This window comes from Eptesicus fuscus, chromosome 15, assembly GCF_027574615.1.
Source record: "Eptesicus fuscus isolate TK198812 chromosome 15, DD_ASM_mEF_20220401, whole genome shotgun sequence".
Classification (NCBI taxonomy): Eukaryota; Metazoa; Chordata; class Mammalia; order Chiroptera; family Vespertilionidae; genus Eptesicus; species Eptesicus fuscus.
The window spans coordinates 36266834-36293097 of record NC_072487.1 but is presented as its reverse complement, the minus strand read 5'-3'; the positions used below and the strand labels follow the sequence as shown (position 1 = coordinate 36293097).

General features: G+C 43.6%; 1 protein-coding gene across 1 annotated transcript in view; it reads right to left on the bottom strand.

Moving 5' to 3' along the window:
- Positions 1-26264, bottom strand: part of LOC114231719 (uncharacterized) — a 53825-nt gene that overhangs the window by 26444 nt on the left and 1117 nt on the right. The window lies entirely within an intron of this gene.

Genomic DNA, 26264 nt, shown 5'->3' with positions numbered 1-26264 from the left:
GGGCCTTCCTTAGTTCCGCACCACCCCCTGGTGGTCAGCATATGTCATAGTGAGCAATTGAACTCCTGGTTGGTTAAACTTCCGAAGGGACACTGCATATTTGGCTTTTATATAGATATAGATATAGATATAGATATAGATATAGATATAGATATAGATATAGATATAGATAGATAGATAGATATCCCACTTCTAGGAATATATCCCAAGAAACTAGAAACACCAATCAGAAGGGATATATGCACCCCTATGTTCATAGCAGCACAATTTACAATAGCTAAGATTTGGAAAGAGCCTAAGTGCCCATCAGCAGATGAGTGGATTAAAAAACTGTGGTACATCTACACAATGGAATGCTATGTTGCTATAAAAAGGAAGGAACTCCTACCATTTGCAACAGCATAGATGGACCTGGAGAGCATTATGCTAAGCAAAATAAGTCAGTCAGAGAAAGATAAATATCACATGATCTTACTCATTTGTAGAATATAATGAACAACATAAACTGATAAACAAAAACAGATTCAGAGACAGAGAAGCATCGATCAGATGCTCAAAACTCAGAGGGAAGGTAGGGGAGGGTGGGGGTAAAGGGGAGAGATCAACCAACGACTTGTATGCATGCATATAAGCCTAACCAATGGACACAGACACCAGGGGGGTGAGGGCATGAGTGGGGGGGTGGGAGATGGGGGAACAGTGGGGGGATAAGGACACATATGTAATACCTTAATAAAAAAAATAAATAAATAAAAATTTACAAAGATATGAACTGGATGTAGGATTAATATATATACAGTTATATATATAATATTAATATATATATATACACACACACACATACATATATAGCATGTATATATATGTTAATACTTTACCATATTAGCTCTGAATCTTTATTCTAAATGTTACATCTACACTTAGAGACATATCTGGAATTTTCCCTGATCCTGTTTCCTGAGAAGTAACTATAATCAGCAAAGTTGTGTTGACCCGTTAATTCCATGTTTTTATGTTTTTTACTACATACATATGAATCCATAAACAATAATTGGCTTTATTTGAAAGTATTTTTAAATTTGTGTAAAATGTAATACATAGGATCCTGAAGCTTGCTCTTTAAAATTTAAACATTATGCTTTTGAGATTCATTCATATTGTAACACAGAAGTCTAATTTCCTCAGTTGTTGTATACTATTCCCTTATCAGAACAGTCCTCAATTTATTTACTCATTCTTCTTTAGCAGACTTTTGGTCTTTATTTTTTGCTGTGAAATACTTCTGAGTGTTTCTCTAGGATACATTCTTGGTGATAGGATAAATATATCTTCAGTTTTTTATAGATATTGCCAAATTATTCTTATACCAGTCCTCACAATTTATGTTCACCAACAATGTGTAAGGTTTCCTTTTTCTCTAATCCTCACTAATATTGACTTTTAATGTTCACTAATCTGATGGGAACGAGATGGCATCTCATTTTTTTAAAATATATTTTTATTGATTTCAGAGAGGAAGGGATAGGGAGAGAGAAACATCATTGATGAGAGAGAATCATTGATTGGCCACCTCCTGCACGCCCCCTATTGGGGATCAAGCCTGCAACCCAGGCATGTGCCCTGACTGGTAATCAAACCGTGACCTCCTGGTTCATAGGTCGATGTTTAACCACTGAGCCATTCCAGCCGGGCTCACTTTAATTTTAATTTGCATTTATATGATGACTGGTGAGATTGAGCATCTTCCCCTTCAGGTGAGCCTCTACTATGGCTTGCCTGTTGTATTCTTTTCTTTGACTAGTAGGTTGTTTCTCAGTTATTTGCAGGATTTCTTTGTGTATTCTGGATGCTAATCCTTTGTTTATTGTGTGTAATGCAAAGTCTTCTCCCAAAATGTACTTTGTATTTTAAGTGTGTTTTTGGTGTCTTTTATTGCTTACACTAAGTTTTTCTTAATATAGTTAAATTTATCAAGTTTTTACTTATGGTTGCAATTTTTGTGTTTTATTAAAAAAATTCTTCCCTGTCCTGAATGATAATCTCCTATAAGTCTTTTTAAAGTTTTGCTTTTCATATTTAGGGCTTTGGTTATTCTTGAATGTATTTTTAGTATAATAGGACATAGAAATATACTTTAACTTTTTCTCATATAATATATCCAAATGCCATAGCAACATTGAATAGTCCATCATTTTCCCTATTCATTTGAAATGCTTCTTTTATCACATTTATCATGTTTTCATGTATATTTGAGTATCTTCATGGGCTCTTACTCTGTTTTATTCATCTTTTTGTTTTATCACTCTACTATTATCACACTTTTGATTAAATAGCTGTATAATAACTCTTGATATTTGCTAGAGTAAAAATAGTCCCCCCATCTACCTTCTTTAATTTTTCAAAATTCTCTTAGTTTATTCTTAGCTTCTTCATCTTCCAAATTAATTATTGGATCCACCTGCCAATGTCTATGAAATGCCTACTTGCAACTGCATTAGTTAGAAGTTGATCACAAATACAGAACCACTATGAATATTATAGGACTAGTGACCCAGTGCATGGATTCGTGCACATTGAAAGGAAATTAATTAGAAGGTGTTCGGCGGGGCAGGACTGGGCGAGAGGGGCCGGACATGCCCTGGAGCCAACCTCCCGCAGCCCCTCCCCTGTGTCTGCAAAGTGAGCGGGGTCCCTCCAGCAGGTGGGGTCCTTTGGCCTGGCCTGGGGGGATCAGGCCAAAACTGGCTCTCTGACATCCCCCGAGGGGTCCCTGAGTGCAAGAGGGCACTCTGCAAAGTTGCTGTCGTACAGGGTGTGGAATGCAAACACCAATGTGCAGTAAACCAGATTTGGGGCTGACAATGCCCCAGCAACAAATGTAACCCACGGCCTAAGGTGGAATCACATGACCCCATGAGGAATCGGGCTCCCTCCTCTCTGCTTTTGGGGTACGTCACCCGAGAACCGCCACTGCCAAGTCACTGCAGCTCTGCAGCTCCTGCATTGAGCATCTTCCCCCTGGTGGTCAGTGCATGTCATAGCAACCGGTCTGACAGGCAGAGAGATACTTAGCGTATTAGCCTTTTATATAGATAGATAGGGACTGGTTACAGGGCTTAAATGCTACACATTTGTGGCACTAAGCATTTTACATAAGGCAGTTGGTTCTGCGTCTCATGTTGGACCTGAAGTCAGCAAGGCAAGCAGAAGGGAGAGAAGAAGAATGGGGCAGAGCAGGGACAATTAGGAACCCACAAGGGCAAACCCCCGTCTTTCTCTCACTGTCCCCAACTTCAGTGATGCCGATGACCATCAGGACAAGCTGGCACCCTTCCTCACAAACTGTCACACAAAGCTGGTCCAGCTGCCACTCCATGAGTTGGCACAGGGCCTGGTCCTAGACTGATCTTCTCAGCATAAAAAATGAGTACTGCTTCACCTCCACCTCCCAACCCTTAAACAGACGTTTCTTTTTTTACATATATATTTATTGAATTTATTGGGGTTACATTAGTTAATAAAATTATATGTTTCAAGTATACAATTATATAATACATCATCTGTATAATGTTGTATTGTGTGCTCATCACCCAAAGTCAAGTCTTCTTCCGTCTCTTTACCCTCTTCTTCGTACCCCCACCCTCCTTTCCCTCTGGTTATCAGCACACCATTGTCCTTGTACATGAGGTTTTTTGGTTTTGATTTTTATTTATTTATTATTTTTGTTTAATCCCTTCACCTATTTCACCAGCCCTCCAACTTTCCCTCCCCTCTGACAGCTGTCAGTCAAGAAATTTTTCTTCACCTGGGACCCGGGCTTCCCTTGCAGCCCCTGCTTCGTCCAGAAGGACGGAAGGATGTCCGGTCTAATTAGCATATTACACTTTTATTATTATAGATTATAAGCCTTGAAATCACATAGGATTAGCTCTCAAAATTTGTGGGGTTTTTTTTTTTTTTTTTTTTAAAAGTTGCCTTTGCTATCCTAGGTGCATTTTAGAATCTGCTTGTTAATTTGTACCAAAAAAAAAAAAAGACTGCTAGGTTTGATTGGCATTGTTTGAATCTATAGATCAATTTGGGGTAGAATTGCTATCTTAACATTAATTTCCCACTCATGAACAAGGTATTTCTCTCCATTTATTTGGTTTTCTATAATTCTCACTGTAATGATTTGTAGTTTTCACTATGTAAGTCTGCCATAATTTTTGTAGGTCCTTTATATTTTTTTATCCCTAAGTATTTCATATTTTTTGATGCTTTGTAAATGGCACTCAATTTCGGACTGTTGCTAAAATTAAAATACCATTATATTGTGCATTAATCTTACATCTTGCAACTTTGCTCCATTCATTAGTTCTAGTAGCTTTTTCTAGTAAGTTTTATTGAATTTTCTACCTAAATGAGGTCATCTGTGAATAAAGACAGTTGAATTTTTTTTTTACATTGCTAGATTCAATTTGCTAAAATTTTGTTAAAAATTTTTTGTACATATAGTCATAGAGAATACTGGCCTATAGTTTTCCTTATTCATAATGTCTCTGTCTGATTTTGTTACCAAGGTCATTAATACTGACCCCATAGAGTAAGCATTTCCTTCACTTAAAAAATTCTGAAGGAGTTTCTGTAGAATTGGTATTATTGTTTCCTTACATGTTTAGTAGAGGCCCCGCAGAGCTCCCTAGCTCCTTTTGCCCCGTAAGCACACAGTGAGAAGTCTGTGACCAGGAGAGGGCCCTCACCCGGCCATGTTGTCACTCTGATCTTGGACTTCCAGCTTCCAGAACTGTGACAAATAAATTTCTGTTGCTTGTAAGCTAAAAAAAAAAAATTCTTATGACTCATCCTAATTCAGGACCATTCAAGGAAGGGAAGTCTGGGTAACAAAGTTTATACCTAGCTAAATTGACACTGTTCATAGCTAGCTTGGAAATTTTATTTGGAATGGCTTAAAATTATAGATTTATTTATACTAATTGAGATCTCTAAAATATTGAATCATTCCACCCATGAAACCAGTTTATCTCTCCTTTTATTCGATCTTCCTTTATGTCCCTTGAAATGTTTTTAAAATTTCTCCAGAACAGTGTTGCACATACTTTGAACCTTAAGTACTTTATTATTTTTGTTTATTTTGAATGGAATCTTTTTAAATTACATATTTAATTGATTGCTAATGATTTGTAGCAAAGGTTTTGATTTCTATAAGTCTGTTGAAAGTGTACCTGCTACTGTGCTGAACTATATTAGTTCTAATAATTTGTGTGCTTGGAAACTTTTATTTAGACAACTCTATAAAATACAAATGTTGAAACCTTTGCCTCTTTCTTCCCAAATCTATGCCTTTTGTTTCTTCTCTTTATCTTACTGAATTCACTCGAACTTCTCTATAGTCTTGACTAGACGTAATGAAGGGGGCATTATATTGTCTTGTTTCTGACTTTAATGGGAAAGCTTCTAGATTTCACCATTAAGTATCATGTTTCTTATACAACTTTGGAATGTACTATATATTAATGTAAAAACTTCTACGTCTATTCCTAGTTTCAATTTTTTAATCCTGAATAAATTTAAATTTTAATTAATGTTTTCTCTTTATCATTTAGGATAATCATGTACTTTTCTCCTTTATTCTGTCCCCACCTCCTGGTGTTCACACCTTTGTGTAATCACCTCCCATTAGTGTGGGTTGGACCTAGTGGCAGATATGATGGTATGTCACCTCTGAGATTAGATTTTAAAAGATTTTTCTAAAAAATAATAATAATAAAAAAATAAAAGATTTTTCTAGTTTTATAAAATGAATTAGTTTTCTGTCTTGTGCTGTTCTATAAACAGTTTGTACAGGGGGAATGATCTGTTTCTTAAAGATTCAGTAAAACTTATTTGAAAAATTATCTGGGTTTGGTGTCATTAAAGAGAAGATTTTAAAAACTACCCAGCCAATATTTTAAATAGTTACTGATCATTCTTCTTGATTCCCTTTTTGATGCCTTATATTTTCCCAGAATATTGTCCACTTCATTGACATTTTAAAGTTTAGTATTATAAACTTGTTCATATTCACTTGAAAAATTTTTAAATCTCCTCGTATCTATGGTTATAATCCCAATATTGTTAATTTATACTATAGCTTGATTAATTTTGACAGAAATTTGATTATTTTATTAAATTTTTTTAAAAAATCAGTTCTGGGCTTTGTTGAGACTCTATTTAATTTTCTAGTTTTATTATTACATTCTACTTTCTTGGATTTACCGTGTTTTCTCTTTACCTTCTTAAATATAATACTTAACTAATTTATTTTTAATCTTTCTTCGTATTTAACAAATATGTTGAAAAAAAATATGTTGAATGTGCTACTTTCAAGAAAAAAAATTTTTTTTTGAAACTTAACAGCTTCTACCTGATCTTGGACCCAGCCTGCTGCTCCAGGCCTATTCACTACTTGTCTCTCTGCTCCATATCTGATCAACAAATGTTTATCTTATCCTTGAGCATGGCTATGTCTGTTTATTTTCTTATTTTATATTTTGTCTATTATTGGTATCATTAGAGCAAAAATGGCGATTGAAGTATAAATGTACAATATGATCTTGACAGAATTCTCCAGCTAGTTCTTATTCAAGGCTCAAAATGCAGAAGTCTTTGTCTGCCTGGGAAAATGGAACACTCGTGGAAGGGGCAAAGATGTTCCAAATGTTGATTTAAAATCTGTGTTTGTACCAGGCCGGCATGGCTCAGTGGTTGAGTGCTGACCCATGAACCAGGAGGTCACAGTAATCCCCTTGTCCAATTGTATCATCCTCTATAAGGTTTACAGTCAAAGAAAGGGTTTACGTACTTTTGATAAGTAAATAACATGTTTAAAATATTAAAACAAAGCTCCAAAGATTGATTTACCCTTGAACTCAGAAGGATATAAATCCTAACTAGGTATATGTGGTAATGTGGCTGAGATGGAGGTGGGAGCTCCACTTAAAGCCTTTGAGTAAATACTATACTATACTTCCTGGCCATTGTCCTTAGGATAAAGGCCATCTGGGTCTTCACTGTCCTTTGAGATCTGACCCATGCCTTCCTTCCCAGCCTCACCTTTCTCCACTGCTGCCTTCCTGTGCCACACTGCTTTCAGTCCTTCTGTGCAGTCTGATCTCTCACCTCAGCACCTTGGACTTGCTATTCCAACTTCCTATAACATCCCACCATTTTCCTTCCTTGCTTGCCTAACTCCTACTCAGCTTAGCTCTCAGTCCTTCCCTGATGTTCTGAAAAGGTGAGGGATCCCTAGTGTATTTTCTTTTTAGTACCCTTTAATTCTTGACACAGCACTAATCACACTGTATTGCACTCCATTATTTTCCTCCCCTTTTAGACTGCAGGATTGGGAAAATGGGGGTCATGTATGTTCTGTTCACATTATATCCCTAGTGACAAGCCTAATGCTGGCATGTAGTGGAGGCCAGATCTATTAAAGAATGAATGGTCTGGTTGGCATGGCTTAGTGGTTGAGCATTGACCTATGAACCAGGAGGTCACGGTTCGATTCCCCATCAGGGCACATGCCTGGGTTGCAGGCTCAATCCCCAGTGTGGATGTGCTGGAGACAGCCAATCTATGATTCTCTCTCATCATTAAGGTTCCTATCTCTCTCTCCCTCTCCCTTTCTCTCTGAAATAATATATATGTATATTAAAAAGAATGAATGAATAAATTACTTCCTTGCTGGTGGGAATGCAGACTGGTGCAGCCACTGTGGAGAACTGTATGGAGAAGAAACTAGAAACACCAATCAGAAAGGATATATGCACCCCTATGTTCATAGAAGCACAATTTACCATAGCTCAGATTTGGAAACAGCCTAAATGCCCATCAGCAGATGAGTGGATTAGAAAATTATGGTACCTCTACACAATGGAATACTACATTGCTTTAAAAAAGAAGGAATTCTTACTATTTGCAGCAGCATGGATGGAACTGGAGAGCATTATGCTAAGCGAAATAAGCCAGTCAGTGAAAGAGAAATACCACATGATCTCACTCATTTATGGATAATAAAGAACATTATAACCTGATGAACAAAAAGGTTAATACAGAGGCAGAGAAGCCGAACAGACTGTCAAATTACAGCGGGAAGGCTGGGGAGTGGGGAGGGAGGTAAAAGATCAACTGAAGGACTTGTATGCATGCATATAAGCATAACCAGTGGACGCAAGACACTGGGGGGTGAGGGCATGTATGGGAGTGGGGTGGGGGGGCTATGGGGGGATATGGACACATGTAATACCTTAATCAATAATAATAAATAAATAAAATTACTGCCCTAACCTGTTTGACTCAGTGGATAGAGCGTCAGCCTGCAGACTCAAGGGTCCCAGGTTCAATTCCGGTCAAGGGCATGTACCTTGGTTGCAGGCACATCCCCAGTAGGGGGTGTGCAGGAGGCAGCTGATTGATGTTTCTCTCAATGATGTTTCTAACTCTCTCTCCCTCTCCCTTCAGATGTTTTCTCCTTGAAGGGGTGAGGTAAATAATTTACACATCAAAGCTCAGGGAGGGTCTCTAATCTGACTCTAACAGATGAGAGTCCAGAGAACCTGTTCTTTGACTTCTCTGCTCTTGCTTTTGGAACTGTTAGGGATTGCCTAGAACAGGGGAGGGAACATTTGGTCTGGCCCTGCCAAGGCATTAGGAGTGAGTTAATTAAATGTTTGACTGAATATAGCAGGCTAATTTTTAAGGTGATAATTTTGTATGGCCCTCAAATGATGTTATAAATATCCAAATGGCCCTTGGCAGAAAAAAGGTTTCCCACCCCTAGCCTAGGGAAAATTTGAGAACTTGCCCATCAGTGTGACACTAATTTATAGTTTCCCAGGAAACTCCCTACATTTCCAAGTAGTTCAAGTTGATATAAAATTTAGGAAGATCAATTTGGCAACACATAGCAATCCTGGCCTTTTTCTCTTTGCTTTCAGCTCCATTTTTGCCCTTCCATGCTCTGCTTCACAGGACTAACTACAAAATTTTCAGGGCCACCAGCCAGTGTGGCTCAGTGGTTAAGCATCAACCCATGAACCAAGAGATCCTGGTTTGATTCCTGATCAGAGCACATGCCCAGGTTGCAGGGGGCATATGCTGGAGGGAACCAATCTCTCTCTCTCTCTCTCTCTCTCTCGCTCCCCCCCCCCTTCTCTCTCCCCTCCCCCTCCCTCTTCCCTCCCTTCCACTCTCTCTAAAACAATCAATGGAAAAAAATATCCTTGGATGAGGATTAACAACAACAAAAAATATGTATTATCCTATAAAATAAAAGCCTAATATGCTAAGTGTCCAGTTGTCCGGTCAGCCTTTCAACCAATCAAAGCGTAATATGCCAATGATATGCCAAGGAGCTCAACTGCTAGCTATGATGTGCACTGACCATCAGGGGGCAGAGAGTCGACCAGTCGACCAGTCACTATGACATGCACTGACCACCAGGGGTCAGATGCTCCAACCGATAGGTTAGCTCGCTGCTGGGGTCCGACCGATCCCGACTGAATGAGACGGGCCAGACACACCCTTGAGCCCTCCCGTGGTCCCTCCTCAGCTGGCCAACCTCCCACGTCCCTCCCCAGCCCCGATCGTGCACTGGTGGGATCCCTCGACCTGGTCTGTGCCCTCTCGCAACCTGGAACTCCTCGAGGGATGTTGGAGAGCTGGTTTCAGCCCAAAGGCAGAACAACCAGTCACTATGACGCACACTGACCACCAGGAGGCAGATGCTCAATGCAGGAGCTGCCCCCTGGTGGTCAGTGCGCTCCCACAGGGGGAGTGCTGCTCAGCCAGAAGCCAGAGCCTCTCCTGCCTCCGAGGCAGCGCTAAGGATGTCTGACTACTAGCTTAAAGCCGTCAGTAGGACATCCCCCAAGGGCTCCCAGACTGCAAGAGGGTGCAGGCCGGGCTGAGGGACACCTCCCCCCCCCCCCCAGTGCATGAATTTCATGCACCAGGCCTCTAGTTAAGTTAATAAAGTACAGAACAGTGATATTAACCATTTGTATAAAAAGGTGGGCAAGTGCAGCTGGCGTGGCTCAGTGGTTGAGTATTGACCTATGAACCAGGAGATCATGGTTTGATCCCTGTCAGAGTACATGTCCAGGTTCCAGGCTCGATCCCCAGTAGGGAGTGTACAAGAGGCAGTTGATCAATGATTCTCTCTCATCATGGATGTTTCTTTCTCTGAAATCAATAAAATATATATATTTTTTTAAAGGTGGGCAAGGCCGAAACTGGTTTGGCTCAGTGGATAGAGCGTCGGCCTGCGGACTGAAAGGTCCCAGGTTCGATTCCAGTCAAGGGCATGTACCTTGGTTGCGGGCACATCCCCAGTCGGGGGTGTGCAAGAGGCAGCTGATCGATGTTTCTCTCTCATCGATGTTTCTAACTCTCTTCCTCTCTGTAAAAAATCAATAAAATACATTTTAAAAAAATAAAAATAAAAAATTATATATATATATTAAAAAAATAATAAAAGGTGGGCAAGATAAATGTATTTGCTTGGATATATATAAAATATCTCAGGAAGGAATTACAAAATCAAAGATAATAGTTGCTCTGGAAAGAGTAACTAGATAGCTGAAAAACAAGATTGTGAAGGAAATTTGTCCTTACATGTCTTTTATACTTTTGAATTGAACCATGTGAATGTTTACTTATTCAAAAATAAATTATTTTTTAAACAATGCAGAAAAATGTAAAATAATGTGGAATACATTTATAGAAAATTGTTAGCTGAGAAAGAGATTATTAAAAAAATACACGTACAACATAGACTGAAGAACAAGAACAGCATCGATCAGACTGTCAGACCTCAGAGGGAAGGTAGGGGAGGGTGGGGATAAGGGAGATAGATCAACCAAAGGACTTGTGTGCTTGCATATGGGCCTAACCAGTGATCATGGACAACAGGGAGGTGGGGGCATGCGTGTGGAGGGGTTTGGGATGGGAATGGGGGGGGGCGGGGGGTTTGAGGACAAATATGTGATACCTTAATAAAGTAATTTAAAAAAATAAAAAATAAATAAAAACAAAAAAAATACAGCTTGATCTCACTTTTGTTTTTAAAAAAATGTATAGATATGCATAAAAAGGACAAAACCAATATACTGAAATGCAGTAAACCCAACCCCCATCTGCATTTTCACTTTCTGTGGTTTCAGTTATCCTCAGTCAACCACAGTACAAAAATACTATAGGGAAAATTCCATACATAAATCATTCAGAAGTTTCATTTTTTAAAATATGAACTTACTTACATATTTTTATTTATTTCAGAGAGGGAGAGAGAGAGAGAAACATCAATGATGACAGCGAATCATTGATCGGCTGCCTCCTGCACGCCTCCTCCTAGAAATCGAGCCCACAACCCGGGCATGTGCTCTTGACCAGAACAGAACCCAGGACCCTTCAGTCTGCAGACCGACGTTCTATCCAATGAGCCAAACCAGCTAGGGCTCATTCAGAATTTTTTCTGAGCAGTGATGAATCTCAAATGTCCCGCTCCTCGCCCCCAGGATGTGAACCTTCCTTTGTCCTGTGTCCCCACATTGCATGTGCTCCCTGCCCTTTAGTCACTCAGTAGCTCCCAGCTTGGTTATCAGATAATGGTACTGCACTTATGTATGACAAAAAGGGGCTCTAGCCTGACCGGCATGACTTAGCACTGACCTATGAACCAGGAGGTCATGGTTCGATTCTCTGTCAGGGCACATGCCTGGGTTGTGGGCTAGATCCCCAGTGGGGGGCTTGCAGGAGGCAGCCAATCAATGATTCTCTCTCATCATTGACGTTTCTATCACTCTCTCTCTCTCCCTTCCTCTCAGAAATCAATAAAAATATATTTAAAAGGGGGGGGGAGGTGCCATGGAAAGTAACCTCACAGGGTTATCTGACCATAAATTTCTAACTCTAACTCCGTAGGTCATTGTGGGTAGTCATGCCCCACCCTCTGCCCCCAGGCCTAGAATTTCTTTAGTGAAAGGTTTTAAGCCAGCCTTGGCCATTGTTCTCATGCATCTAGGCTGACACACCTTTCAAATACCAGAAGTATAATACCCTCTTGAAGGAGATATTAACCCTCAAGAGAGCACATAATCTTGTTAACTCTCAACTATCCTGTAATCCAATCCCAGAGTTGCTTTCTCCCACCTCCATGTAATCTTCCTTATGTTCCCTCCTTAATTTCAAATGCATAAAATGAATTACAAAACTTACTCTTTTTAAAAATATATTTATTATTGATTTCAGAAAGTAAGGGAGAGAGAGAGAGATAGAAACATCAATGACGAGAATCATTGATCAGCTGCCTCCTGCACACCCCCACTAGGGATGGAGCTCCCAACCCAGGCATGTGCCCCGACCAGGAATCAAAAGCAACCGTGACCTCCTGGTTCATAGGTCAACACTCAACCACTGAACCATACTGGCTGGGCACAAAACTTATTCTTCAGTCTTTGAAATCTTGCTCCCCAGCATATGTCATTAGTTTGGCTGAAATAAACTCAAAAATTCTCTATAGGCTTGAATGTTTCTCACATCAACACAGTGCTTGTGTTCAAGTAACCCTTATTTTACTTCATAATGGCTCTGAAATGCAAGAGTAGTGATGCTGGCAATTCAAATATGCCAAAGAGAAGCTGGAAAGTGCTTCCTTTAAGTGAAAAGGTGTAAGTTCTCAACTTAATAAGGCACTTTATCATCTCACATCATCACAAGAAGAAAGGTGAGTACATACATACAGTAAGATATTTTGAGACAACATTCACAGAACTTTTATTATAATATATTACAGTATATTGTTATATTAATTTATTAGTAGTTTTTGTTATCTCGCTGTACCTAATTTGTAAATTAAGCTATCATAGGAATGTATGTATGTATGTATGTATGTATAGGAAAAAACAGTATATAACGGGTCTGTACTATCCATAGTTTCAGGCACCCGCTGGCGGGTCTTGGAACATATTGCCCAGGCATAAGCGGGGACAGCAGTATTAAACATGATTACCTCTTGGTTTGTGGGATATGACTGATTTTTATTTATTTTCTTTTTGTTTATCTGTATTTTTAAAATTCTTCTACAATGAAAATATCCCAGCCGCTGTGCTCAATGGTTGAGTTTTGACCCATGCACTGAGAGGTCACTGGTTCAATTCCTGGTAAGATATTTTGCCCTCAGCAGGGAGCATGCAGGAAGTAACCTACTATAGATGTTGTTTCTCGCTCATTAATGTTTTATCTCTCCCTTCCTCTCCCTCTAACTATAAATAAAATCTTAAATACACACACACACACACACACACACACACACACACACACACACACACTAGGGGCCCAGGGCACAAATTCATGCATCTTGAAATGAACTGTGGGCCTCCACAGGGGCGGGTCTCAGCCCATCCTCCCTGCCCCCACCTGACCCCTCCCACTGCGGCCCCTCCCCCAGTCCCCTGTTTGCTGGCAGCCCTGCTCCCACAGCAACCAGGGCTCCGTCATGCTGATGGCACTGGCCCCACTGGCCCCGCTGCTGGCATGGAGCGAATGGGGCCGGCGCCGGCAGCAGGTGTGAGCGCCCAGCAGGACCGTGGCATGCAGGAGCAAAGAATTTTCAGTAACCACTAGAGGCTCACCCCGATGACAGCGACTGGTGCCCCACCTTGGTCTGGCACCCCCACTCACCTGCTCCACCATCCCGCCACCCGCCATGTTCTGCGCACGCCCCCCTGGTGGTCAGCGCACATAATAGTGACCAGTTGTTTGGTTGTTCGGTTGCACTGCCGTTTGGTCTATTTGCATATTAGGGTTTTATATATGTAGATTCCCTCATCCCATTCCCATTGCCATAGCCTTTATTCAGGCCCTCATCATCTTTTATGAGGATTTCTGTAATCACCTCCCAATTACTTTCTTGCCTCCATGTTCACTGTGCCTCAGTTTACCTTCCATATTTTATCCTACAGGGACCTTTTTATATGAGGCCCTTCTTGACAGGTTCATAGTTCCTGCAACTCCCAGTGGTAGAATCAGATGACTGTTGGTGCCCTAAACATATTCTTGCCCTCACATCTGTGCTCATACTGTTTGCCCTATGTGGGATGCCTTTCTTCTCCTTCTCATCTTCATCTTTCACAACCCAGCTCAAATATGCCTTCTACTACAAGCCTTCACTTATCTACCCCCAAGGAGAGCTAATTACTGATTGATTGCCTAGAATCCCAGAGCTCTTTTTACAACTTTTATTGTTTGCACATCCCACAGTGTTGTAATTATTTGGACATATGTCCTCTTCCACCATTCTGTGAATTCTTTGGGAAGGTACGGCATAATAGTCATTAATTTGCTGCACAAATATCTAATCTAATAATAGACAAATATGCAAATTGACCGCACCTTCGCTACACCTAAGCCACGCCCACCAGCCAAGCCACGCCCACCAGCCAATCAGGACGAATATGCAAATTACCCCAACAAAGATGGCGGCTAATTTGCATATCAAGACAGCGTCGAAAGGAGGGGAGGGGAGGAGAAGGGAGGAGCGAAGTCAGGGCCGGGGGCGAACGGAAACGCAGGTGGGCTGGAGGAGAAGGCGGGGCGGGCGACAAGGGCGGGGCGGAGGCGGGGTAGAGTGCAGCAGGAAATCCTATTGCAGGATTTTTCCTGCAACGGGAAAGCTAGTATTTAATAAAAGTTCATTTATATCACTTCACATAAAATTTAGAAAACTTCTAACAGTATAGCTCTATTTACTCTCCCCTTATCTGTTATCTTCTAATTATCACATGTAGTACATGTACAACATTATTATGAGTTGCATGAGACAATGTTATAATTTTTGCCTTACACAGTTAATATGTACTTTAAATAAAATTTCTTTTATTGTTACCCACATACTGTATTTGTCATTTCTGATTCTCCCCATTCCTTCCTAAAGATGTGAGTCTCCATCAAATTTTATTTTCCTTCATCCTGAAGAACTTCCTTTACCATTTCTTTTTTTAAAAAAATATTTTTATTGATTTCAGAGAGAAAGGGACAGAGAGATAGAAACATGTATGATGACAAAGAATCATTGATTGGGGATCGAGCCCACAACCTGGGTTGTGAGAATTGAACCTGGGACCTTTCAGTCCACAGGCTGACACTATAACCACTGAGCCAAACCAGCTAGGCTTTACCATTTCTTGTAGTGCAGATCTGCTGATGTGAAACTACCTTGGTTTTCTTTTATTTGAAATTATTTTTATTTTGCTTTCATTCTTGAAAGATATTTCCACTAGATATAGAAATCTGGTTTGACAGTTTTTTTCTTTCAGTACTTTAAAGATTTCATCCTTTCATTTCCATCTCTGTTAAGCCTATCCAAGGAATACTTTATTTCAGATGTTTTTAAATTCTATAAATGTCCATTTGACTTTTTTTGTTTTTATTTCTCTACTGAGATTTCCTATCCATTCATTGCAAGCATATTTTTCTTTTTTTTTTTTTCATATTTTTCTTTTCATCCACGAGCATAATTATAATAGCTGCTTTAAAATCCAAATCTGCAATATCAAACCTCTGAGTCATCTAGAGGTTGATCTCCATGACTGCCTTTTCTAATGTGAATCGGTCATATTTTTCTGTTTCTTCATATGTCAAGTAAGTTTGGGACATATCCTGAATATCATGAAAAACAGGTGGTAGAAACTGGGGGTTCTGTTATATTCCTTCAAAGAGTATTAATTCGAAGAGTTCACTTCAAAGAGTGAACTTGTCTGGACTCAAACTGCAAAACTCCATTTTCTGTACATTGATCAGCTGCTCAAATTTTGGCGTACTTGTGTAGACTTACCTGGACTGTTTAGAGTCTGCTACATGCATGTGTGATTCAGAGATCTGCCAGAGCTTTGGGCAGAGTTTATACCCAAGATTATCTCCAAAAATTGAGGTGCCCCAGGGCCCTGTCCTTGGCCCTTTTCTACATCTTTGGTGACTTAATCCTGCCTCAAGGCTTAAGTTGGGCTCCTCCTCTTTAGCTCTTTCTTTTTCTGAATTTATTCCCTTACTTTCCAGCACTTGTGGGTACCCCAAAACTTACCCTCTGGCTCTTGGAGCCAATGAGACTGTTGGCTCTCTATCTGTATTTTAGTAATTGTAAATGGTACAAATCGGGACCTACCCTCATAATAAGCACCATAATAAACTAATTCTCCTTACATCATTCTCATCTTCCAAATGCCAACTCCCTTCCACTATCTGCCAGCTTTTGTTCACTCTCCAGGAGTCTCAGATAATTTTTTTTACATGTTACCCAGAGTTTAGAGTTATCTATAAAAGGGGTTGTTCAACAAGAGATTACCGGTCGCCCTAACCAGTTTGGCTCATTGGAGAGAGCATCAGCCTGCGGACTTGAAAGGTCCTGGGTTCAATTCCGGTCAAGGGCATGTACCTGGGTTGCGGGAACATCCCCAGTAGGGGGTGTGCAGGAGGCGGCTGATCGATGTTTCTCACTGATGTTTCTAACTCTCTATCCTTCTCCCTTCCTCTCTGTAAAATATCAATAAAATATATTTAAACAAAAAAACACCCCAACAACTTTCTTCATCGTCATAGCTTCAGTCTTCATTCAGGAAAAAAAAAAAAGAAAGAAAAAGAAACAAAAAAGAGTTTACCAGTCACATTAGACATGAACCCAACAAACATTTTTAGCTCTCTGCCCTCAGGGTACATGGAAGGATTATGCTTTCTGTTCCCCTTATGGATGGGATGGTGACATATGAGATGTAAGTAGAAATTATGACTTAAATATTCCAAATGGTAGCTATTCCATCAACCTGGGTCCTGAATTCATAAAGACCCCAGGTAATCCTTGTTTATGTATTGTTTTAAATATATCTATATATCTATATGTACATTTGATTTCAGAGAGAAAGGGAGAGGGAAAGATAGAAACATCAATGATGAGAGAGAATCATTGATTGGCTGCCTCCTGCAGACCCCACACTGGGGATCAAGCCCACAACCCGGGCAAGTGCCCTGACCCGGAACTCAAACGTGACTTCCTGGTTCATAGGTCAACGCTCAACCACTGAGCCACATTGGTCGGGCAGTAGTTCAATTTTAATATGTTAAGTTTGAGATGCTTCTTAGATACTCAAGTGGAGATGATGAACAGATGGGCGAATAGTCAAATGTGGAGTTCAAGAGAGGGGCCTGGACTGAAGATAAAAATTTGGGAGACTTTGGCCGAAACCGGTTTGGCTCAGTGGATAGAGCATCGGCCTGCGGACTCAAGGGTCCCAGGTTCGATTCCAGTCAAGGGCATGTACCTTGGTTGCGGGCACATCGCCAGTGGGGGGTGTGCAAGAGGCAGCTGATCGATGTTTCTCTCTCATCGATGTTTCTGGCTCTCTATCCCTCTCTCTTCCTTTCTGTAGAAAATCAATAAAATATATTTAAAAAAAAAAATTTGGGAGACTTTGGCATATAGAAGGTATTAAAGCCTTGAGACAGGATGAAGTCACCAAAGATGTAAAAAAGGGCCAAGGACAGGGCCATGGGGCACCTCGATTTTTGGAGAGCCAAGAGAACCAGTGAAGAAGGAATTAAATTCTCTTCCTTGAAACAATGTATTCTCTTGGCTTCTCTGACACCATATTCCCCGATTTTCCTCTTACTTTACTGCCCACTCCTTCTTCTTCTTCTTTGCTTCAAGGTGGATGAAATAAGTATCTAATAGATTTGGCAGGATGGAGGTCATTTGTGGCCTTGACAAGAGTGGTTTTGGTAGAGCAATTGGGTGAAAGTGTGATTGGTGTAAGATCAAGAGAGAATGGGAGGTGTGAACAGACATGCAGTGAATACAAGCAAGTTTGTGATGTTTGCAGTAAAAAAAAAAAAAAAAGCAGGTGGAGTAATATTGGAGGGGAATAAAGGGTCAAGGGGATATACACACGTGTACATATAAAGACAGGAAGGAGTACACCATATTTTTCTGCTAATGTGAATTATTTATGAAAGGGATACAACTGATGAGGAGATAGGGGATAACTTCAGGAGCAGTCATTAAATAGTCAAAAGAGGCCCAAACTTCTGCCCCCTTGGCCAAAGATGACTTCTAATCCAAAGTGAATTTCTCTCTGTTCTCCTGGGCTAACAACTGGTACCCACCTTGCAGGTATCACCTGGGCCCCTAGTTTTTCCCAGGTCCTCTGTTACTGAACATTATGCCCAGCATTCTCTACTTGCTTTTTAAAGGAACAGAAACAATGTGCTGTAGTTTTGTGTGGTCTGCTGCCTATAAAAGGTTGTGATGGTTCATATATACATATATATATTTCAAAGAGGAAGGGAGAGGGAGAGAGAGATAGAAACATCAATGATGAGAGAGACTCATTGATCGGATGCCTCCTGCACGCTCCCTACTGGGGATTGAGCCTGCAACCTGGGCATGTGCCCTTGACCAGAATCGAACTCGGGACCCTTCAGTCTGCAGGCCGACACTCGATCTACTGAGCCAAACCAGCTAGGGCAGTTCCTTTTTAATTGTAACTCGTAAGACTGAAATACATTGCTTTAATAAATTAAAAGTCAAGAAGAGAAGGAACCATGGTGCCAAGTGGAGGGACAGGGGCGCTACATCCATGCAACAGGAGGGAAGGCAGAGTCCTGGCAGAGAGGCAGGTAGGATAGAAGCTACAATGGTGGAAAGACGAGGCAGTTCTTGTCAAATTGCTTTTATTTTCTCAGTGAAATAAGAAGCAAGGTTTTCAGAGTGAGGAAGGGAAGGGGTGTTGGATGTTTGAGGATAGAAGGTGCAATATAGTCATTTCAGAGTGTGGAAAGTAAATCGACTAGGGAAATGCTAGCAGGGCAGTGTGGAGAGCCCACTTGAGATTTATGATCATAAATTTAGTGACAACGGTTAGCACTGCAGCCATGTTGAGCTGGACAGAATCAGGGTCTGACCAGGAAGTAGAATCTTCTGGGAAAGGGGGTGGGGGGGAATGCACAAGAGCCTACAGAGGTAACAAGGAGCTATAGTCTCAAGGCAGGTACTTCAGAGCAGCTGAGGGGGAGGGGAGGGGGGAGAAATAGCCTTACTGGAGTAATAATTCATCTGCCCTGGGTGGGCCTGCTCTGTTCTGAATCCCACTCTCTCCTACTCAATAAGCTTTCTTCCCTCCTTTGGCAGCTGGGAGGCCATCCAGGGTGAGGGATTCCTTCAGGGTCCTGGGTCAGAAGGAAACCAGGGAACAGTCAGGACTTTCACTCACACACACACACACACACACACACACACACACACGGATTCCTTCAGGGTCCTGGGTCAGAAGGAAACCAGGGAACAGTCAGGACTTTCACTCACACACACACACACACACACCCCTTCCTGCTAAGGACTTTCACACACACACACACACACACACACACACACACACACACACCCCTTCCTGCTACCAAAAGACCAAGGCCGTGTTTGGGATATCTAAAAGTACACTTAAAATGCCCTTGTTTGTCGCTGCTGAAGGACAGGGAGCCGGTAACCATGGGAGTGGGGCAGAGAGAGGTGGTGAAGAGGTGGTTTTTAAATGGGGTGAGCTTCGTACCGGCGGCACCCAGAGCTCACCCCTCGCGGCCTCCTCGGAGTTCTTTGTTCATTCAGCGGACCGAGGGAGAGAGGCTGGATTCTTCCCTGCTGGGAAACAAGCTTGGAAAGGGAAAGCTTTTGCCAGACTCCATAAGGAGAGGGTGTGTCTGACCCTGGGAGCAGGTTCCCCAGCTCGGCCTGAAAGCCGGGTCGGCAGGGCGCTTTGGGCACCCTGTCATGAACAGGACAGCCTGTGATAGCACGTCGGCCAGCTCTGCGGCCTCCTGAGCCCCGCGCTCGCACACGCTCTCCGTTCCCTCACCGCCCCTCCCTAGACAGGTGGCCACTCACGGGGGTGGCCCGGAGCCCCGGCCAAGTCAGCCAGGCGAGGCCCCTGCAGGACCGTGTCTGGTGCCAAGGTGGGCCAAGGGGGAGGGAGGCAGTCTCCTCTCCCACATTTCTGGACGGGGAGCCCTGGAGAGCCTTTCTTTCCAGGACCAAGGACCCCAAGTGGAGGCATGGCAGGGCGAGGCGGGGGCAAGGCAGGGCAGAGCCCGGCCCCAGCTCGGGTCCTGGGAGGTCTCCTGACTGCAGTGTTTTGCGGCAGGTTTCCCAGCTGCTCGTGGAGGGAGGCAGGGTGGTGGGGGCGAGAAGGAGGGAGGGGCAAGAGGAGGGAAGTAAACAGGAGACCAAAGACAGAGCCAGTTCCCTGCGTTCAGAGAACACCAGCCGCCTCCGGTCCCCGGTGGGTGGCTGTGTGTGTGGAAATGAAACCGGGAGGGGAAGGGGGAGAGGGAAGAGTAGGCACGCACTTGTAGGCTGCTGTCCACCCACTTCTCCTTTCCCGACCCTCCAGCCTACCCCCCTCAGGGGTGGGGGTGGTGGGGGGCGGGAGTGGGAGGAAGACGGTTCGTGCGGCGCCCACCTCCAAGTGCACGGAGCTGGTCCAGCTGTCGGTGAATCAGACACTGTCTCAGCAGCTTGTCACCTGAGCTCCAGAGGGGAACAGGGGGCGGCCTGGGGACTTGGGAAAAGGGGGGAAATGTAAGCTCCAGCACTGGCAGTGTGGATCTTGGGTTGTGGGGTGACAGCTGGGGCTGGAAAGAAAGGGTGTCTGCCTTCGAATACCTACACACCCCTCGACCCCGTCCCCAGGACACCCGGGGGTGTGTGTGTGTGTAAGGGGAGGGGGGCGAGGGCATGGGGGCACAACTTAAGGAGGAAGTGGTAGCAAGGGAGGGGATGAGTGGGTGGGAGTGTACTGCGGCGGGAAAACAATGGGGTGCAGGGCTGGCGGGGACCGCGGGGCAGGGCACTCCCCGCCGCCTCTCCGCTCGGGGTTACGCGAGGTAACCGTGAGCGGGGAGGAGCGGGGAGGCGGCGGGGGCCGCGGGCCGCGGTGTCTGGCGCTCGTTGGACAAAGAGATGATGAAACGTGAGCGCTATATTTACCAAGGGGGTGGGGAGCGAGGGGGGGGGGGCGGGTAAAAAGGACAAACTGTTCCACAACAACCACAGGAAACAGCCCATCTGACTCGCGGGGAGGGCCGCGCCGACCCCCTCGCGGCCTTCGCCTGGAGACCAGACGCGGGGCTGGAGGGCGCGGATGCTCCCGGGACACGGACGTCACCTGGGCACTCGGGCTGAGGGGTGGATTGACTTGTAGAAATAAAAGCACCTTAGCTGCAAGGGTTGCGAGAGTGTGTGTTTGCGTCTGCCTTTTGGGAGGGAGGGGACTGCACGGAATGGAAGGAATGTTTCCTAAGCCCGTGGCCCGACCCTCGCGGGGGGAAATGTGCCTGCAAACTCTGCGAGCACGATTCCTGCAAAGTCATCTCCCCGCACAGCCCGGCGGGCCGCCCCGCCCCGCCCCGCCCGCGGGCAGCGGCACCCGCCTCCCCCTCCACCGCCGCCCCAACCTGCTCCCGGCGCCCCGAGTTGGGGGTGCGGGCTATGTTTAGAAGCTGATGTCATCCAGACACCCTACTCCGCAGTGTTGGGGGGGGGGGGGGCCGCAGGGCAGGTTTTCCTCTTCTCGTGGGCGTGGTGGACCCGGAAGATGCCTCCCTACCCGCCCCCACTCCTCAACACACAAACCTCCTCCACACCTATCTTACCCCAGAGAGTTAAAAAAAAAAAAAAAATGCAGCCCGCTAGTTATGAAACAGGATGGTGGGGGCGGTACGCTCACGCGGAGGGTGCAAACCCCGGGGCCGGGATCGGGAGGGACCAACAACCTGCCCCGCCCCCTCCGCCCCCTCCGCCCCCCGCCCGAGCGCGGGGACTAACTTCAAGGTTAGCTCACGTGGGCGCGGGCGCCCCGAGCTCCTTGCACGAGTTTGGGGCGGGTTCCTCGTCCCCCAATCTAGGGCAGTTTGTTCAACTGCAGTAAAGGGAGCTTGGTGTTCCAGTAGGGAAGGGATTTCTGAGAACTGGGACTGTCCTTAGATGAACTCGCCTCCTCGGGCTGCTGCTGCGGTGGCCGCCTGCGGAAGACTTTTTTTAAAGGGGCGATGCCAGGCCGGGGCGCGCGTCTCGCCAGTGGCTGAGCGGCCCGCCAGTCTCGGTCGAGCCTTGCGCCCGCCTCCCCCGAGCGTGGGTGATTCACCCAGCTCGGCGTGGGGCTTCTCCCAGCGCGGGGGGCTGCGAGCTAAACTTATCCTCCTGCATATGCATGAACGGGTGGCCTTTCTGCTTGGCAAAGGAGAGGCCTGAAGCTGTGCGGAAGGCTGCTAAGTGGGCCGAGAGCAAAGTAGGGCGTCCTGCAAGTTTTCGCCCTGGCCGCAGCCCCCTCCCTCTCCAGCCCCTGGGAGAGGTATGGCCAGGGATGTATCGCCAGATAGGATTTTACCGGATGGTATTTTCAAATCCAGGCGCCCCGCCATTGTTCCAAGCCCGATCCCTTAAGTCCGCCTCCCTCCTCCCCAAACTCACCTTTTTCTAATTCCCCGGTTTACACTAAAACGAACACTGCTTTCCCCCCAAATTTGCCCTGTGAGCCTAGGCGAGGTTGCTGCACGCGAAGGGCCTGGGTCCAGAAAGAAGTCTGGATCCAACCCAGAGGCAGGTCTGACACGTGATCCCCTACCCCCAGCGAGCCATCTGTTCTCTTTCCTTCCCGCCTGGAGGCTGGCTGCTCTGCCCGGCACCGTCCACGCCTCCCGGTAGGAAAGAAGGAGAAAAGCCAAGAGTTGGCGGAACCCGGGGCCTCCGGAGTGCGATTTTAACCTAAACCTCCCTGGGCTTGGGATAGGGATGAGACCTGGCAATGAGTATTTTAAATGAAACTCGGGGGATTAGTTCTACCCTGGCTAGTTGGGGAAACTGCGTTGGGCTCGGATGGAATGAAAGTCTCCAGGGGAGGGGCCTGGGAATGGGTGGCATTCAGCCTGGAAATACCTACCTCACTTTGGGTTTGGGTGGTAAACTTCATCTAGGAAAAACGAGGGGATTCTCTAGGCCCTTTAGGCCCTCTAGGCCACATCCCCCACACTAGCCTGGAGGAAGAAAGACCATGAAAAGAAAGAAGAAAGTTAAGGGATTTGGAACAAATTTATATGTGTGCCTGCTATCCTATCAAATACTGATGTAAAGTATTCTGACCTTCCCTGCCATGAAGAGCTGTTTGTATAGATGCACAGCAAATGAAGTGGTGTAGAAAGAACCCAAGTCTTGCCCAGTTTTTTCCGTAGGGTTTTTTTTTTTTTTTGGGGGGGGGGGGGAGAAGAGGGGAAGGAGACCCCTGGGATATTTGGAGTTTGGAAGGAACTATGGAGATGCATTAATTTAATCCCATCAATTAATTAACAAATAAGGAAATAGCTCTAAGAGGCTGCCTAAAGTAACACAGCTCATCTCCGGCCCAGGAGGCCATTGTTCTTGAGAACTTGGATAATAAAGCCAAGGTTTAGGAGGAATTTAGAGAGGAAAATACAAACTAGAAACACTGTTATAGTCTTTGAATTCTCCTACCCCTCCCAGTTGGTTTGTGTGGATTTGAAATGTTTATTTATAAAGATTAACTTGGGAGGAAAACAGACCTCGTATTTATGTGGTGTAATATATATTTTACTGGTAAATTATTCATTGTAATTAGGAATGATTCATATTAATTTGGGATAATTTATTCTGCCAGAATTTTAATTAGGACAACCACATGCTGGCAAAACAGCGTAAGTTGGTGTTAATAATAAAATTTATAATATGCATCCCCAAACAGTAAGAAAACCTGTTGTTGAAAATACAAGGAAAAAAAAATCCCAATGTAGGAATTATTACTTGTTGTGATGTTAGGGGTGGGAGGGAGAGGTAACCTCAAAATGCAGTCCGTTCTCCTTACCTGAGAACCGCCTGTCATCATGGAAAGATTAACCATGGAGTCCCAGAGGCGTCCTTTGCAACTCCCAGCCCCCACTGCCTGTGTTCTGTAACCATTACACCCATTCTTACTCCTTTTGCCCACTTCCCCATGTAATCCTTGTCCTCCTACCTCATATAAGCAGCTGGTTTACGGGGAGTGGAGGGAGACAGAGCAGATTTTTGTGCATGACCTGCTGCTGCTCTCCCTTGTTGCCTGCAATATTGGAAAATAAAACGCTCATATACAATTCAACCCTGTCTCTGCTTAAGTGGCTCAAGTAGTGACGGGCAGCCCGGACCCACTTGTTGTCCGGTTTCATATATTTTATATATGTTTTTAATTTACAAGCCTAAGGATGGGGTGCCTTTTTATTTCTGTACTTCCCCATGCCTAGCTCATTGACAGAAACATAAGTATCTGGGGGATGAATGAGAGGAAAAGGAGGAAAAGAAGAGAGTTGTCTATAATTTTCGAATTGTTGGGTTTAAAAAGATATTCTAAATCAAGTCAAGCAGCAGTTACGTTTGCAAATGTGTGTGAGAAATTCACGTGTGTGAAATCTCAGTTTTCTTTTTATTACTTTTATAATTCTGAAATAAATGAGTTGGAAGAGCTCAGGGTTTATGTTCCATTTGAACAAAATTAAATGAAAATGAATTGAAGAGGACAAGAAGTAGGGAAGGGAAAGTTTGTTTTTAAAAAACTGCGATGATTGATTTGTTCAAGTTCCTGGATTGCAATCATCAAGGAAAGAGATTTTCCTTCTTTTCTGGAATATCCCCAGTATTAACTCTAGGGCTGTCTGAAGATGCCCAGTGCAATGCCAGTTGCAGCGACAGTCAGACTGTGGAGAGATCCCTCTGGTATTTGTGCTGGACCTTAAAGAGGCACCAAAGGTGCAGGTACTAAGTGATCATGTACCCTTGGGGACAGAATTTGTCCCAGAAAAATCATGAAGTAGGCAAATTCTCCTGGGCTTTAGTGAATTTTTTTTTCTAAAATTAAGGGGATTGGAATACCAGAAACCTGAGGTGGCTTCACTTTTCCATGCTATGATGTATGTACCTATCTTACTGTGATGGTGATGATATTCTTGGTTGACCAGCACCATGTTTCTATACTTCCTTTTCCCCTGTAGTCACCTACTGCAGTATCTTCCTCTACGACTTCAAAAGCAAAATAAAAATAAACTACACTAGTCTTCAGACTGGGACGATTCATTTGAGATCCTTCCTTTAGAAAGCAAGAACCTGGTGTTACTTTCCCAAACGTTAACAAAGGCTAACAGCCAGTGGGAGTCATGGTTGGATCTCACTGGATCTGCATCACATAGAAGCAGTACCTCTCACACCCACTTAGGAAAGTGAATGTATTTTTAATCAATTGTGCTGACAGTAAGCCTTCTGCAAGAGACATTAGCCCTAGATTCTCTTCTTAGCTATCAAGATGGAAAACAACCCCATCATTCATTAAGAGGGAGAGGCAAACTGAGTTAATCAGACTCTAAGACCCATACTAATTGTTGATCAAGTAATGCCACAATATTCAATGGCTAAGGATCTCTGGCTGGTTACAGTTAAGAATCTGTTTAACATAGTTAATATTTCACCAAACCAAAGAGTTCAGTTATTGTTAAGCTCAAAGAGCTAGAAATCAGGAGATCTATGATTTCAATTGAGTTCTGTCACTATCTACCTGATAAGGTAGACAAGCCACTTCTCTGTGTCCCCAGTCTCCACATATGTAAGGAGAGGGAAGAAAACATGCCCTAACAATCATGCAGGGGCCTGGGGAAAGAAAATGAACTAAGAATGGTGTGTTGTTGTTTTTTAAAGTTACATAAATGAGGGATATTGTCTCCATTTATTTGAAGGTGGGTTATAACTTCAACAACAAAAAAACTTATTTAGAATAAACTGCACTGGGGAAGGAAAGGAATTTGGAGGTATCACAAAAGCAATGATGGGATGCTTCAGTGTAAGAATAGCCAAACAACATGAAGAGCGTGCTTTAAAACAAAACTTTGTTAGCTTGGCATTTTTAAAATTAATTAGTCATAGTTCATGTATTGGATGGAAGAACTACTATAATTCTTTCTAAAAGTATATTGCATACCAAAACTGGAAGAAAAAAAGAATTGCTACTTTCTCGTTTGTGTTTATAGACTCACATTGCACTTATTCATCACCCATTCCCTTCCAAGCATTTCTCAATTTTACCACTAACAACACAAAATACAAGGATGTGTCCAGTTTCACTACAGCTCTAAGCCTTTACAAGTGTGGAGCGCTT